The 16,500-nt window shown below is 44.0% G+C and overlaps 1 pseudogene; it reads right to left on the minus strand.

The window, feature by feature from the left end:
* Positions 1–397: 397 nt before the first annotated feature.
* On the minus strand, positions 398–2,555 carry LOC120875152 (annotated as a pseudogene).
* Between the last annotated feature and the right edge of the window lie 13,945 nt (positions 2,556–16,500).

Here is a 16,500-nt window from a genome sequence, read left to right on the forward strand (position 1 = left end):
TTTACTAATCCATGTGCTGCCAAACTATTAATAGAAGGCATAGACTCATGGATTCACATCTCTAATTTTATTTTTTATTTTTTCCTTTAGAATTATTTTATTAAATCATAAATGTACAACAGCTTCTTAACTCTACACACACACTGAAATGTTTTAAAAGGAAAAACATTATGACTTATTACACCATGATCCTTCCCTGGTGGCTCAGAGGGTAAAGCATCTGCCTGCAATGCTGGAGACCCGGGTTTGATCCCTGGGTCGGGAAGATCCCCTGGAGAAGGAAATGGCAACCCACTCCAGTACTCTTGCCTGGAAAATCCCACGGATGGAGGAACCTGGTAGGCTACAGTCCATGGGGTCGCAAAGAGTTGGACATGACTGAGCAACTTCACTTTCACACCATGATCCTGGCTAATAGCTTTTCAAAACTTTGAGAAAAATCTTAAAAAAGGTTTCACATGTTATCTGAAATTTACAAATTTAACATTATCAAAGAAGGAATGCTTCTATACTCTTACAAAGACCACTAGAAAGAAACAACAATTAAAAAGCTAAGAAACTGTCTCAAAGGCATTTTTTTTTTTTACAGTCCTTCCTCCACAGTAAGGTAATGTTATGAAATAATCCAATCCATTCACAAAATGGCTGTCTGCATTTGCTCTGGTGTCTTCTGCCATATCACTGCATATTTATGCATGACTAAGATTTTCCTTACCATTATTATTTCGATGACCTGAAGCTGTTCTGTTACCTCTGGGCTCTCACCCTCTCCTATTTATACAGTGAAGCCCAAGGCAAATAGGAAGAAGCTCAGTATCTGCTTCTCCCTCCGAACCCCCACTTCCTCCACTGCCTCCTGGACCATAGTTTCCTCCACCATATGGTCCCCCCATGTTCCTGCTACCACCAGAATTTCCACTCTTCATTGGACCATAGTTAGAAGGTTATTGGTTATAATTTGGAAAATCATTGTAATTTCCACTCCCGTAATTTCCTCCTCCATAGTTGTCATAGCCACCTCCGTAGCCCCCACCCTGGTTGCCATATCCAGGTCCTCCACCACCATATCCTCCCCTTCCTCCTCCATAACCAGGGCTGCCTTCAAAATTGCCACCTCCAGGTCCCCCTCCATACCCATTATACCCATCCCCAAATCCACGGCCACGTCCATATCCAGAAGACCCCCCTCTAAAGTTACTTCCTGGTTCTGGTCCAAAATTTCCACCACCACCACGAGAATCTCCAAAACCAAAGTTGCCTCTTCTTCCACTTCTAGAACTTTGGACTTCCTGCATTTCTTGTCTAGACAAAGCCTTTCTTACTTCTGCATTATGACCATTGATAGTATGGTATTTTTGCAACACAATCTTATCCATCAGTTCAGTTCAGTTCAGTCGTTCAGTCGTGTCCGACTCTGCGACCCCATGAATCGCAGCACGCCAGGCCTCCCTGTCCATCACCATCTCCCGGAGTTCACTCAGACTCACGTCCATCGAGTCGGTGATGCCATCCAGCCATCTCATCCTCTGTCGTCCCCTTCTCCTCCTGCCCCCAATCCCTCCCAGCAGCAGAGTCTTTTCCAGTGAGTCAACTCTCCGCATGAGGTGTCCAAAGGACTGGAGCTTCAGCTTTAGCATCATTCCTTCCAAAGAAATCCCAGGGCTGATCTCCTTCAGAATGGACTGGCTGGATCTCCTCGCAGTCCAAGGGACTCTCAAGAGTCTTCTCCAACACCACAGTTCAAAAGCATCAATTCTTCAGCACTCAGCCTTCTTCACAGTCCAACTCTCACATCCATACATGACCACTGGAAAAACCATAGCCCTGACTAGACAGACCTTAGTTGGCAAAGTAATGTCTCTGCTTTTGAATATACTATCTAGGTTGGTCATAACTTTTCTTCCAAGGAGTAAGCGTCTTTTAATTTCATGGCTGCAGGATCATGGTTATCAAACGTAACAAATCCAAAGCCTCTTTTCTTTCCAGACTGCCTGTCAGTAATTATCTCAATGTTATCAATTTTTCCATATTCCTCAAAGTAATCTCTAAGATGATGTTCCTCGGTATCTTCCTTAATTCTACCAACAAACAGCTTCTTCACAGTTACATGAAGGCTTTCCAGATTCCTGTCTTGCAACAGCACGTTTTGGCTCAACCACTCTCCCGTCAACTGAATGAGGTCTTGCGGCCGTGGCAGCATCAACTTCAGCCATGGAAGAAAAAGTCACAAAAACAAATCCTCTTGATCTTTTGCTGGCAGGATCCCTCATTACCACACAATCTAAGTTTTCCCCGTTGCTCGTAGTAGTTCCTCAAACTGTCTTCTGTAGTTTCAAAGCTCAAGCCAGCAATAAAGAGTTTAGGGAATTGTTCCTTTTCTCTCTCCATCGCGGACTCAGTCGCTTCAGCCCGATTTCCCGCAGCCGAGCGAGATGAGAGAGATCTCCGCGGACGAACTCGAACCGGACTCGTCCTGGCGCTGTAGCGAGAACTGCCGCTGCTCGAGAAACAACACCGCTGGAGCACCTCCACTCCAGACCCGGCGCTGCTGCTACTGCCCACATCTCTAATTTTAAAAAGCTCCTCTAAAAGAGAGCCCTCCTAAACTGTTGGGAATGTAAGCTGGTGCAACTGCTATAAAAATAGTATGAATTTTCCTTAAAAACCTAAAAACGGAGTTACCATATGATCCAGCAATTCCATTCCTGGGTGTATATCTGGACAAAACTCTATTCAAAAAGACACATGCACCCCTATTTACAATAGCCAAGACACGGAAGCAACTTAAGTGTCCATCAACAGATGAATGGATAAGGAAGATACTATATATATATATACTGTTACTTAAGTGTGTGACTGTGACCCTATGGACCATAGCCCTCCAGGCTCCTCTGTCCATGGGATTCTCCAGGCAAGAATACTGGAGTGGGTTGCCTTGCCCTCCTCCTGGAGTTCTTCCCCACCCAGGGATTGAACCTGTGTCTTATGTCTACCTGTTGGGAAGCAGGTTCTTTACCACTAGCATATATACACACACACATTTCTGTTCTGTAAATAAGTTCATTTGTATCATAGTTTAGATTCCACATATAAGTAATACTAAATGATAGTTGTCTTTCTCTTTCTGATTTACTTCACTTAATATATAATAATCTCTAGGTCCATCCATATTGCTGCAATGGCATTACTTCCTTCTATTTTATGGTGAATAATATGATATGTACTATATTATTCATATATATATTATATATAATATTATGTGTGTGTTAGTCCCTCAGTTGTATCTGACTCTTTGCAACCCCATGGACTGTAGCCTGCCAGGCTCCTCTGTCCATGGGATTCTCTAGGCAAGAATACTGCAGTGGGTAGCCAGTCCCTTCTTCCGGGGATCTTCCAACTCAGAGATTGACCGTGGGTCTCCAGCATCACAGGCAGATTCTTTACTGTCTGAGCCATTAGGGAAGCCTAACATTATATGTTATAATATATAATATAAGCCTAACATTATATGTTATACTATATAATAATTATAAGCCTAACATTATATGTTATAATTATTATATATTATATTAAAATTATATAATTTATATAATTTATATTTATATTTTATAATTAATATAATATATAAACATATAATTTATATATTATGTAATTAATAATTATATAAAATATATTATATATTGTAATATAATATATATCCATATGTGATATACATATATATTATTATTCAATCATAAAAAAGAATGAAATAATGCCATTTGCAGCAATATGGATGGACCTATAGATAATTAATTAAATGAAACAAGTCAGAAAGAGAAAGACAAATATCATATAGTATCACTTATATGTGGAATTAAAATATGGCACAAATGAACTTATTTACAGAACAGAAACAGACTCACAGACATAGAGAAAACCCTCACGGTTGCCAAGGAGGATGGGGAGCTGGGGAGGGATGAGCTGGGAGTTTGGGATTAGCAGATGCAAGTGATTATGCGTAGGATGGATAAGCAGTAATGTCCTGCTGTAGAGCACAGGAACTATAGGCAACAGCCTGTAACAAACCATGATGGAGAAGAGCATGCAAAAGGGAAATATATACATGTATAACTGCATCACTTTGGTGTACTTCAGAAACTAAGACAACATTATATATCAACTATACTTCAGTTTTTAAAAAAGAATCTTGAACCTGCGCGCACACACACACACACACACACACACAAAAGGCCTCTCCACCTGAGTGGACTTTGTCCCATATTTCTGACACCTGACTTCAACTAACTACACTCCAATGACACCCTCATCAGGATAAGATGACGACGGCAAGCAGCTGACCAAAGAGCCTGGGTCAGGCCTGTAAGATTGATCCTCCTAGTTCAACCGAGCTGTCTATCAAACATTTGTCTTCCTATCATAATTGAAAGTTATTGTTTTACTTCTAGCTATATTTTTGCTCCAATAGTCAGGATGGGAAGAAAATGCTCTACTGAAGTTGTCATCAGGTAGAGTTACTGGGATAAGCCCCTCATAATACCCATCCATGACCGTTCAGAAGTTCCTAACATGACCCCTCACCCAGACCAACTGCCCTCTTGACCTAATGCTTCAGGTTCAGATTCTCCAACACACTAACATGTCCACCCCTGTCTGATACCATCCTCTGTTCTTAGAGACTGGACATACTTACCCCAGGACACCCTCGCCCTGTTCCTTACTTAACTGAAAAATGTCTTAAAGAGAAAAACGCAAGGAAATTGTGCTAGCAACTTCCTTGTATCAAGAGTCTAGTTGACTTTTGGAAAACCTATAAGAGAAGTGATCTATACTTTAATAAAATTGTGTTGACAGAAACCTCAGTTCATGGGGCTGTCAGTGGGAGAGCACTAGCAGGGATCGCCTGTGCTCCCCAGGTTCTATCTTAACATGTGGTACTGGAACCGACCCAGCTTGCCAGGGGTGGGCACACAAATGTCTCAACAGCTGACAGACAGAAGGGTTATGTTTACTAGGTCGTGAATGTGGTCCACAGGAGAAGGGAATGGCAAGCCACTTCAGTATTCTTGCCTTGAGAACCCCATGAGCAGTATGAAAAGGCAAAATGATAGGATACCAAAAGAGGAACTCCCCAGGTCAGTAGGTGCCCAATATGCTACTGGAGATCAGTGGAGAAATAACTCCAGAAAGAATGAAGGGATGGAGCCAGAGCAAAAACAATACCCAGTTGTGCATGTGACTGGTGATAGAAGAGGATCTGATGCTGTAAAGAGCAATATCGCATAGGAACCTGGAATGTCAGGTCCATGAGTCAAGGCAAATTGGAAGTGGTCAAACAAGAGATGGCAAGGGTGAACGCCGACATTCTAGGAATCAGCGAACTAAAACGGACTGGAATGGGTGAATTTAACTCAGATGACCATTACATCTACTACTGCAGGCAGGAATCCCTCAGAAGAAATGGAGTAGCCATCATGGTCAACAAAAGAGTCCGAAATGCAGTACTTGGATGCAACCTCAAAAACGACAGAATGATCTCTGTTCGTCTCCAAGGCAAACCATTCAATATCACAGTTATCCAAGTCTATGCCCCAACCAGTAACACTGAAGAAACTGAAGTTGAATGGTTTTATGAAGACCTACAAGATCTTTTAGAACTAACACCCAAAAAGGATGTCCTTTTCATTATAGGGGACTGGAATGCAAAAGTAGGAAGTCAAGGAACACCTGGAGTAACAGGCAAATTTGGCCTTGGAATATGGAATGAAGCAGGGCAAAGACGAATAGAGTTTTGCCAAGAAAATGCACTGCTCATAGCAAACACCCTCTTCCAACAACACAAGAGAAGACTCTACACATGGACATCACCAGATGGTCAACACCGAAATCACATTGATTATATTCTTTGCAGCCAAAGATGGAGAAGCTCTATACAGTCAACAAAAACAAGACCAGGAGCTGACTGTGGCTCAGATCATGAACTCCTTATTGCCAAATTCAGACTTAAATTGAAGAAAGTAGGAAAAACCACTAGACCATTCAAGTATGACCTAAATCAAATCCCTTATGATTATACAGTGGAAGTGAGAAATAGATTTAAGGGTCTAGATCTGATAGATAGAGTGCCTGATGAACTATGGAATGAGCTTCGTGACATTGTACAGGAGACAGGGATCAAGACCATCCCCATGGAAAAGAAATGCAAAAAAGCAAAATGGCTGTCTGGGGAGGCCTTACAAATAGCTATGAAAAGAAGAGAGGCGAAAAGCAAAGGAGAAAAGGAAAGATATAAGCATCTGAATGCAGAGTTCCAAAGAATAGCAAGAAGAGATAAGAAAGCCTTCTTCAGCGATCAATGCAAAGAAATAGAGGAAAAGAACAGAATGGGAAAGACTGGAGATCTCTTCAAGAAAATTAGAGATACCAAGGGAACATTTCATGCAAAGATGGGCTCGATAAAGGACAGAAATGGTCTGGACCTAACAGAAGCAGAAGATATTAAGAAGAGGTGGCAAGAATACACAGAAGAACTGTACAAAAAAGATCTTCACTACCCAGATAATCATGATGATGTGATCACTCATCTACAGCCAGACATCTTGGAATGTGAAGTCAAGTGGGCCTTAGAAAGCATCACTACAAACAAAGCTAGTGGAGGTGATGGAATTCCAGTTGAGCTGTTTCAAATCCTGAGAGATGATGCTGTGAAAGTGCTGCACTCAATATGCCAGCAAGTTTGGAAAACTCAGCAGTGGCCACAGGACTGGAAAAGTTCAGTTTTCATTCCAATTCCAAAGAAAGGCAATGCCAAAGAATGCTCAAACTACTGCACAATTGCACTCATCTCACACGCTAGTAAAGTAATGCTCAAAATTCTCCAAGCCAGACTTCAGCAATATGTGACATGTGAACTTCCTGATGTTCAAGCTGGTTTTAGAAAAGGCAAAGGAACCAGAGATCAAATTGCCAACATCTGCTGGATCATGGAAAAAGCAAGAGAGTTCCAGAAAAACATCTATTTCTGCTTTATTGACTATGCCAAAGCTTTTGACTGTGTGGATCACAAGAAACTGTGGAAAATTCTGAAAGAGATGGGCATACCAGACCACCTAACTTGCCTCTTGAGAAATCTGTATGCAGGTCAGGAAGCAACAGTTAGAACTGGACATGGAACAACAGACTGGTTCCAAATAGGAAAAGGAGTACGTTAAGGCTGTATATTGTCACCCTGCTTATTTAACTTCTATGCAGAGTACATCATGAGAAACGCTGGACTGGAAGAAACACAAGCTGGAATCAAGATGGCCGGGAGAAATATCAATAACCTCAGATATGCAGATGACACCACCCTTCTGGCAGAAAGTGAAGAGGAGCTAAAAAGCCTCTTGATGAAAGTGAAAGAGGAGAGTGAAAAAGTTGGCTTAAAGGTCAACATTCAGAAAACGAAGATCATGGCATCCGGTCCCATCACTTCATGGGAAAGAGATGGGGAAACAGTAGAAACAATGTCAGACTTTATTTTGGGGGGCTCTCAAATCACTGCAGATGGTGACTGCAGCCATGAAATTAAAAGATGCTTACTCCTTGGAAGAAAAGTTATGACCAACCTAGATAGTATATTCTAAAGCAGAGACATTACTTTGCCGACTAAGGTCCGTCTAGTCAAGGCTATGGTTTTTCTTGTGGTCATGTATGGATGTGAGAGTTGGACTGTGAAGAAGGCTGAGCACTGAAGAATTGATGCTTTTGAACTGTGGTGTTGGAGAAGACTCTTGAGAGTCCCTTGGACTGTGAGGAGATCCAACCAGTCCATTCTGAAGGAGATCAGCCCTGGGATTTCTTTGGAAGGAATGATGCTAAAGCTGAAACTCCAGTACTTTGGCCACGTCATGCGAAGAGTTGACTCATTGGAAAAGACTCTAATGCTGGGAGGGATTGGGGGCAGGAGGAGAAGGGGACGACCGAGGATGAGATGGCTGGATGGCATCACAGACTCGATGGACATGAGTCTGAGTGAACTCCGGGAGATGGTGATGGACAGGGAGGCCTGGCGTGCTGTGATTCATGGGGTCGCAAAGAGTCGGACACGACTGAGCGACTGAAATGAACTGAACTGAACTATGTTGCCCCATTGTCTACACATCAGGGGTAGATGAACTTCCTTTCTGTCCTCATTCCAGAGTCAAGAGGTCCATGTTAGCAAGACACCAAGATGTGTACTAAGTCACTTCAGTCGTGCCCGACTCTGTGTGACCCTGTGGGCTGTAGCCCGCCAGGCTCCTCTGTCCATGGGATTCTCCAGGCAAGAACACTGGAGTGGGCTGCCCTGCCCTCCTCCAGGGGGTCTTCCCAGCCCAGGGACTGAACCTGCGTCATAGGCAGGTGGGTTCTTTACTGCTTGTGCCACCTGGGAAGACCAAGAAACCAAGATACCTGGGGGCAAAATGTTTTCGTTCTGAACACAAGACTATAAACAGAGAGATTATTAGAAATCTGTCAGCTACCATTGGTCAAATAGCTGAAGAGACTGCGAAAAACTGTAGCGCAACAGACATCCTAAATTCCTTACCCAAAGTAGTGTTAGATAATGGGGTTGGCTTAGATGGTCTACTGACTAAATGAGCGCATACTTCTTGTTCTACTTATATCAGTACCTCTGGAGAAGTTGAGACTTGCGTAGAAATAACTTCCCCAAAGGCAAGGTAGTTACAAGACGTAAGGAAAACTGACCCTTAAGTGACCTGTTTAATTAGCATCCTTCAGAAATAAGCTGTTTTTTCCCCACTCTGCTTTACAAATGAGTATTATATTTATAATATATGCTATCATTGTTTTCCTAACTATCAAGCTACTCATAATACGTATCACTGCTTGCATTGTCTGCTGCTAAGATCATAAGTATTATGTTTGTGTGACAATTTGATAATGGTTGATAATACATATAGCTTATAAAATGCTTCCCCCATCGACATATAACCATTATGTTCAACTAGTTACCCCCAAATGAGGATGACTAGGCAACTCTTTTCCTATAAAAAATAAAAATACAAAAAAAAAAAGCAAAGGAAAGAGATTGATCGATGATCAAGGGACATGATAGACCCAAGGCAGGCAGAAATCACCCTGGCATTGAAGGATTAATATATTTTAGATAATTTAAATTGTTTCTTTAGTTTTGGCTGTGCTGGGTCTTCACTGCTGCCGGGATTTTTCTCCGGTGGGGATGCATGGGCTTGTCATTGCAGTGGCTGCTCTTGTTGCAGAGCGTGGGCTCTAGGACTCCAGGGCTCGGTAGGTGCAGCTCCCGGGCTCTAGAGCACAAGCCCAGCAGTCGTGGCTCACAGGCTTCGTTGCTCCGTGGCACGTGGAGCCTTCCCAGACCAGGGATCGAACCCATGTTCTGCATTTGCAGGCGGATTCTCTACCACTGAGCCCCCAAGGAAGCGCCGGGGGACAAATATTTTGATCATCAGTGCTTTCCAGAGAAAGATTTACAATCAAAAAAGGGGAAATGATAGCAGAAAATTTCACATATTGATGTACAGCCGAGTCATTGAGGCTTATACTTGAGTTAGCTTGAGTCTTATGCTGACTAGAATAGCCTGCTTGCGGTCTATCAAGTATGCATTGTACGTCTGCTTTAATTATTGAAGAAAAGGGTGCATTGACCAGAATGAAAGAATATCCATGTTAAAAATAAGAATTAAATGCCTCCCTTTCTGGAGCATCAATGCTTGTATTCTTTTCAATGATGACTCCCCCTCCCAGGTGCCAAGGCCATACTGACTCGCTGGGTATGTACTGATTTGATTTTTGAAATCTTGAGGGAATATATTCTTGACTTGTGTGATGTTCTTTGTCCTGGCCAGACATAAAACTGTGCTGGAAACCATGCTTCTCTGGAGCAGCTTCTCAGAGTAATCTGGGAAACTGGCTTCTGGGCTGTAGTCCTCAGTTTGGCTCAAATAAAACCCTTTTGTGTACCCGTGATGAGTTGTTTATTGATTATTTTCCTCGACAGTAGGAAGGGGGAAGGAAGGAAGGACAGACTTATCTGTAGGTCCCTATCTTAGTGCTGCTCCCCAAAGATCTGCAAGACTACGTACGATGCCTATTTTATGCCAGTGATTTTCATCAGGCAGACGCTGCGTCTCCTGCCTGAGGCTGAGCCAGACATGGGAGATGGAGCTGAGCCTCTGGAGGCGCTCATACACTCACTTTGTTGTGAACGAGTATCTAAGAACTTTGGAGATTTCACCTAAAGCGCCAGATTTCTGGTTCTTTGGAAAGTTGGAAGCTTTGGCACACTGGGACCTATTCCCGCGTGGCAGCTTTGCCAGGAACCAACTCTCTGTCATTTGGAGCCTAACATGGGGCATGAGTGTTCGTGGACAAGAGCCCGTGTCACACCTGTCCATCCAGGTGTGCGTGGACGCCCGTGTCTACACCTGTCCTGTTACTGCCATTGCCTGCCTCACTGTTTTCTTCACTCATCTATTCACGTGTTCATTCATTCAACTGATATCTATCCACTGCCCTCCGTGTGCCAGCGCTCGGGGATTTAAACACTTAAGGCATTGTACCAGTTTCTTAGCGCTGCTGGATCACAAACTGCCCGGCTTAAATAACAGAGGCTTAGTCTCTCAGGGTTCTGGAGGCCAGAGGTGTTGGCAAGGCCGCGTCCTCTCTCCAGCTCCTGGGGTGGCCAGCAGGCCTCGGCTGGGAGCTGCAGCACTCCAGTCTCTGCCTCCGTCACGTGACCTTCCCTCCGAGTGTCTGTCTTCACGTGGCATTTTCCTCTCTGTGTGCCTGTCTCTGGGTCTCTTTTTAGAAGGACCACAGGCATGGTGGATTAAGGGCACCACCCTCCTTCTCAGTTCAGTGTGACTTCATACACATATTTGTTTAGTTTTGGCTGTGCTGGGTCTTTTCTGCTGCACAGGCTGTTCTCTAGTTGTGGTGAGCAGGGCCGCTCTTTGGTGCGGTGAGCAGGCTTCTCATTGTGGCGGCTTCTCTCGTTGCGAAACACACACTCTAGAGAATGGTTTCTGGGCTCTAGAGCATAGGTTCAGTAGCTGTGGCCAAGAGTTTAGTTGCTCTGCGGCATGTGAAATCTTCCAAACCAACGTCTCTCGTATCAGCAGGTGGATTCTTTCCCCCTGAGCCATCGGGAAAGCCCTGGCCTCACCTTGATTACATCTGCAGCAAGCAGCAGCTACCAACAAGGCCTCACTCAGCTCCATCAGGGTCAGGACTTCAACGTCTCTTTCAGGAGGATGCAATTCAACTCACAACAGATATTTAAAACCAACAACAACAACAACAACTCGGGCTTCCCTCGTGGTCCAGTGATTAAAATTTTGCCTTGCAATGCAGGGGACTGTGGTTTGATATCTGGTCTGGGAAGATCCTACAGGGTGAGGGGCAGCTCAAACTGTGCACCACAGTTATGGAAGCTAGGCTCTGGAGCCTGCGAGCTGCAAGTACTGAGCCCACGGGCTCTCGAGTCTACGCTCTGAAACAAGAGAAGCCACCACAATGAGAAGCCTCTGTGCCAGCGCTGGAGAGGAGCCCCTGCTCACCGCAAGGAGAGGAAGTCCGAGCGCAACAAAAACAGCCCAGCACAGCCAAAATAAGTGAATAATAATAATGAGAAAACCCACCTCAAACAGCCCGCGGCCCTTGTTCATCATCCGCTTTGGGAGACAAGACTCCCGAAACGTCAGCAAAGCACCCCAGTGACAATGTGTGGGGTACGTACACTGACGCAGTTTTGTGCCCTCCGAGGTGGATTGCTGTGACTTTCCTTTGCAGATGAGGAAACTGAGGCAAGGAAAGGTTACACTGTGAAGGTCACCAAGGAAGCAGAGCTCAGTGTGGAAACAGAACAGTGAGTTCCAGCGAGTGGGTGAAGCTCAGCAAACTGCTTTCCCTTGCGCATTTGACTTTCCCCCTTGCGATGTGGACATCAGACAGCGTGAAGCTAGCCTGTATCTTGGCCCCCATCATGAAACCTGTGCTTATCTCATTTACAGTCCCTGCTGCCCCAGGGACTTCCCAGGGCGATTGCAGAGGCTGTGTGTGTCATGCATAAAAGGTCCAATTGTTTTCTTGACTGGAAGGGTGATGTCTCTCTGTTTACATTTGCACAAAATATAGTCCATATTTAGGGTCAATTTCCTGTGTCTCTGTTGCATTCTCTCGTAGATGGAAGAATCATCCAGAAAACCATAACAAGATGCTCTAAATAACCTTTATTTTGTGGTACTGATCTATCTAAGTAAATATAGTTAGTACCAGATGGGACTTTTGCAGAGCAGAATTCTGAACGAGAGAATGGATTCGTTTTGAGTTCCCTTAAATTAGATGAGAGATTTTTTTTTCCCTGGGCGATCGACTCCCACATCCAATATCCCCAGTATGACATTTTGTACTGTTATACTTGGTAAGTTAAGCACAGCTATTCTGAGCTTCATGTGCAAGGAGTCTGAGCTCAGAGTTCCTTTTTTAGTTTAGCTCATAAAGGCTGCTTGTATGTTTGGGTATTTCATGCAGAAAGAAGTCTTCTGGGCTAGGTCACTCACATTTCATACTCTCTTGCTAGGTATATACAAAGTTCATGGCTCTTTTTAACACACATCTTGGCTACCTTAAAACCAGTGTCAGAATTTAAAGCTATGACTGACTTTTTCAGTTAGCATAATGTCTAAGTGAAAGTGAAGTGAAATAAGCCAGTCACAAAAGGACAAATGCTGGGTAAGTCCACTTATATGAGGTTCCTAAAGTAGGCAGATTCAGAGAGACAGAAAGTAGAAGGATATTGCCAGGGCCTGAAGGTGGGGAGGGAGTAGTAACTGTAACCTTAAAAAATATTCATCACCTAAAAGCTGAAACTCCAGTACTTTGGCCACCTCATGCGAAGAGTTGACTCATTGGAAAAGACTCTGATGCTGGGAGGGATTGGGGTCAGGAGGAGAAGGGGACGACCGAGGATGAGATGGCTGGATGGCATCACGGACTCGATGGACGTGAGTTTGAGTGAACTCCGGGAGTTGGTGATGGACAGGGAGGCCTGGCGTGCTGCGATTCATGGGGTCGCAAAGAGTCAGACACGACTGAGCGACTGAACTGAACTGAACTGAAATGAAAATTTGAGAGTTATGTTTTATTTGGTAAGAATTTTCAGGACTTCAAGCCTGGGAGATAGCATCTCAAGTAACCCTGAGAGAACTGCCCCAAGGAGGCGAGGGGAGGAAGCAGGTTATACAGAAGCTTTACAATGAAGAGCAGGTAATCTGAGCATCAAAATATCATTGTTAATTAAAGAAAACCAGACATCTCAAGTTAAGGAACTTAGTACTTTTCCATGAATGGGAAAATGGAAGAGTCTGGGCTCACTGAAGTCATTCATTCTGTAGGAATCTCAGCAATCAGCATTCTGGGTCAGTATTCTGTGCTCTTCACACCCCAAGCTCCCCTGGGCTCACCATAGTGAGTGGCTGCGATCTGATGGCCGTTGGGTCACAGGTGTCCTCCTTCCCGAGTGCTCAGGCTCACACTGGAAGGCTGGAACTGCTGATGACTGTCACATCCTTGTTTACTGATATGGCAAGAACTATTTCCATTCTCAAAAGTCAGTGTTTAATAGGGACAAAGTTTTAGTCGGGAAGATGAGAAAGTCCTGGCCACGGACAGAGGTGACGGCTACACGACAACGTATGTGATATAATGTCACTGAACAATACACTTAAAAATGGGTAAAATGGTACATTTTAGGTTATGTCTCTTTTACCACAATAAGGGGGAAATGCCTACAGTAACCCAAGTCACTATAAATCCATATAATACATATTTATGTTGTTCAGTCATAAGTCATGCCCGACTCTTTGAGACCCCATGGACTGCAGCACGCCGGGCTCCTCTTCCTCCCCTGTCTCCCAGAATTTGCTCAAATTCATGTCCATTGACTCAGGGATGCTATCTGACCACTTCATCCTTTGCTACTGCTCTTCTTTTTTTGCCTTCAATCTTCCCCAACATTGGGGTCTTTTCTAATGAGTCAGCTCTTCGCATCAGGTGGCCAGAGTATTGGAGCTTCGGCATCAGTCCTTCCAATGGGTATCCAGGGTTGATTTCCTTTAGGATTGACTCGTTTGATCTCCTTGCTGCCCAAGGGACTCTCAAGAGTCTTCTCCAGAATCACAATTCAAAAACCTCAATTCGTTGGTTCTCAGACTTCTTTATGGTCCAACTCTCACATCTGTACATGACTACTGGAAAACCATAGCCTTGACTATACTGACCTTTGTTGGCAAAGTGATGTCTCTGCTTTTAAAAACGCTGTCTAGTTTTGTCATAGCTTTTCTTCCAAGGAGCAGGCATCTTTTAATTTCATGGCTGCAGTCACTGTCCACAGTGATTTTGGAGTCCAGGAAAAGAAAATCTGTCATTGCTTCCACTTTTTCCCCTTCTATTTGCCATGGTGCAAATATGGGACCAGGTGCCATAATCTTAGTTTTTTGAATGTTGAGTTTCAAGCCAGCTTTTTCACTGTCCTCTTTCACCCTTATCAACATATATCTAACATATCTATATACATACAAAATATATAAAACTTTACATTCCCACAATTAAATATGATATATATCATAAATATTGTTAACAATTACAAGTATAGTTTTATAAAATTTCTTCACTGTTTTGTGCTTTTCTGTATGTTTTAAGTTAAAAAGTTCCTTGGCAAATATAAATAATTTTAGCTCTCTGACTTACTGTGTGACTTAGTGCAAGTCTTTTTAGCATTCTGCGCTATTATTATCCTGTAAAATAGGGACACTAACTCTACAGGGCTACCAAAGAGGGAGGGAGAGTTAAACACATGAAATAGACTCTGCAACACAAGTGGGAACCAAAGTAAACTGAGATCGCCCCTTAGTAGGGTTTACAGTGTAAAGGAATCAGTGCAATTCTGGAAATTTCTTAGTCCCCTAGAGCAAGAGTGGCAGCACTGGGTGAACCAGCTGTGTGCGCTCAGTTGTGGCCGGCTCTTTGCGGCCCCATGGACCGCAGCCCGCCAGGCTCTTTTGTCCATGGGATTTTCCAGGTAAGAATACTGGAGTGAGTTGTCATTCCCTTCTCCAGGTAATCTTCTTGACCCAGGGATCGAACCCTGGTCTTCTGCGTTGCAGGCAGAGTCTTTACCGTCTGAGCCACAGGGAGCAATCTTATACTTTTTCAACATAGAAAAATTTATTTAATTTCATCTTACTGCCCAGATCAAGTCAGCCCATAGTACAAAATTTTTCTATTTTAATAGTAGCTGCCAGTTCCCAGCAAAATCCAATGCTCAATGGTAGGCAGAAATTTTGATATACTTATTATGTGCCAGTAGCTTTTTAAAATTGCAATTATCTGGGGCTTTCCTGGTGATTTAGTGGTTAAAATCTGCCTTGCAATGCAGGGGGCACTGATTCGGTCCCTGATCAGGGAAGATCCCACACGCTGCAGGGCAACCAAGCCTGTGCGCCACAACTACTGAGCCTGCGTGCCCATGCTCTGCAACAAGAGAAGCCACTTCAATGAGAAGTCCACGCATGGCAGTTGGAGGGTAACCCTGCTCTCCGCTACCAGAGAAAGCCTGTGTGCTGCAATGAAGACCCAATTCAGCCAGAAATAAACAAATATTTTTAAAAGCTTAAAGAATTGCAATTATCTGTACCTGGTTGTTTGCATTAAAATGCCAAAAGGAGTTCATTGGTGGACATCTTCACGTCTCTGCTTCTGCTGACCTTCTGAGAGATTTTAACATGTCTTACAAAAGACAGGTTTTTCTCTGGCTCTTCAGTTCTTAACATCTGTTGTGAGAATTTGGATTATTCTAAGAAAACTCTGAACCAGCACAAGCTGGCCTGCCTAGAATGCATAGGCTCCTGCAGGTGTGCTGTGCTCGGAGAGGAGGGGAATGAAATGCCTGAGGTCATCACGTGCTCTGGGGAGACCAGCACACTCCTCCACTCCCCCACCAATGACTCTTTGTGTTTATTTATTTATGGCAGTGTTGGGTCTTAGTTGCAGCAGACGGGATCTTCGCTGGGGCACCTGGGCTTCCTTGACTCTTGGTATGTGGGATCTTAGTTCCCCGACCAAGGATCAAACCCAAGTTTGAAACTTCTGCATTGGAAGGTGATTCTCAAGCACCGGACCACCAGGCAAGGTCATGATCTGTCTCACTAAAAGCAAGATCACAGTGCCGTGCTGTGAAATTGAGGTTCTCTAGAAGGAGAGTTCCGAGGTCAAGCGTGTCATCTGACCATGTCTGGACAGCCCAACGTGCGGTCATTGGACTTGGCCCCCTGGACAGGGAACAGATTCATTTATTGCTCTGCCTCTGGCTGTGTGGCTCTTCAGCCAGAGTGTTGGAAGTCGTGTCCTCACGGGAGGGATGAACGCCGAGGAGATACAAAGGAGACCCTCATTTAGGAATGGAATTTAAAACCATTCCGG

Source organism: Oryx dammah, unplaced genomic scaffold (assembly GCF_014754425.2).
Source record: "Oryx dammah isolate SB20612 unplaced genomic scaffold, SCBI_Odam_1.1 HiC_scaffold_16, whole genome shotgun sequence".
NCBI lineage: Eukaryota > Metazoa > Chordata > Mammalia > Artiodactyla > Bovidae > Oryx > Oryx dammah.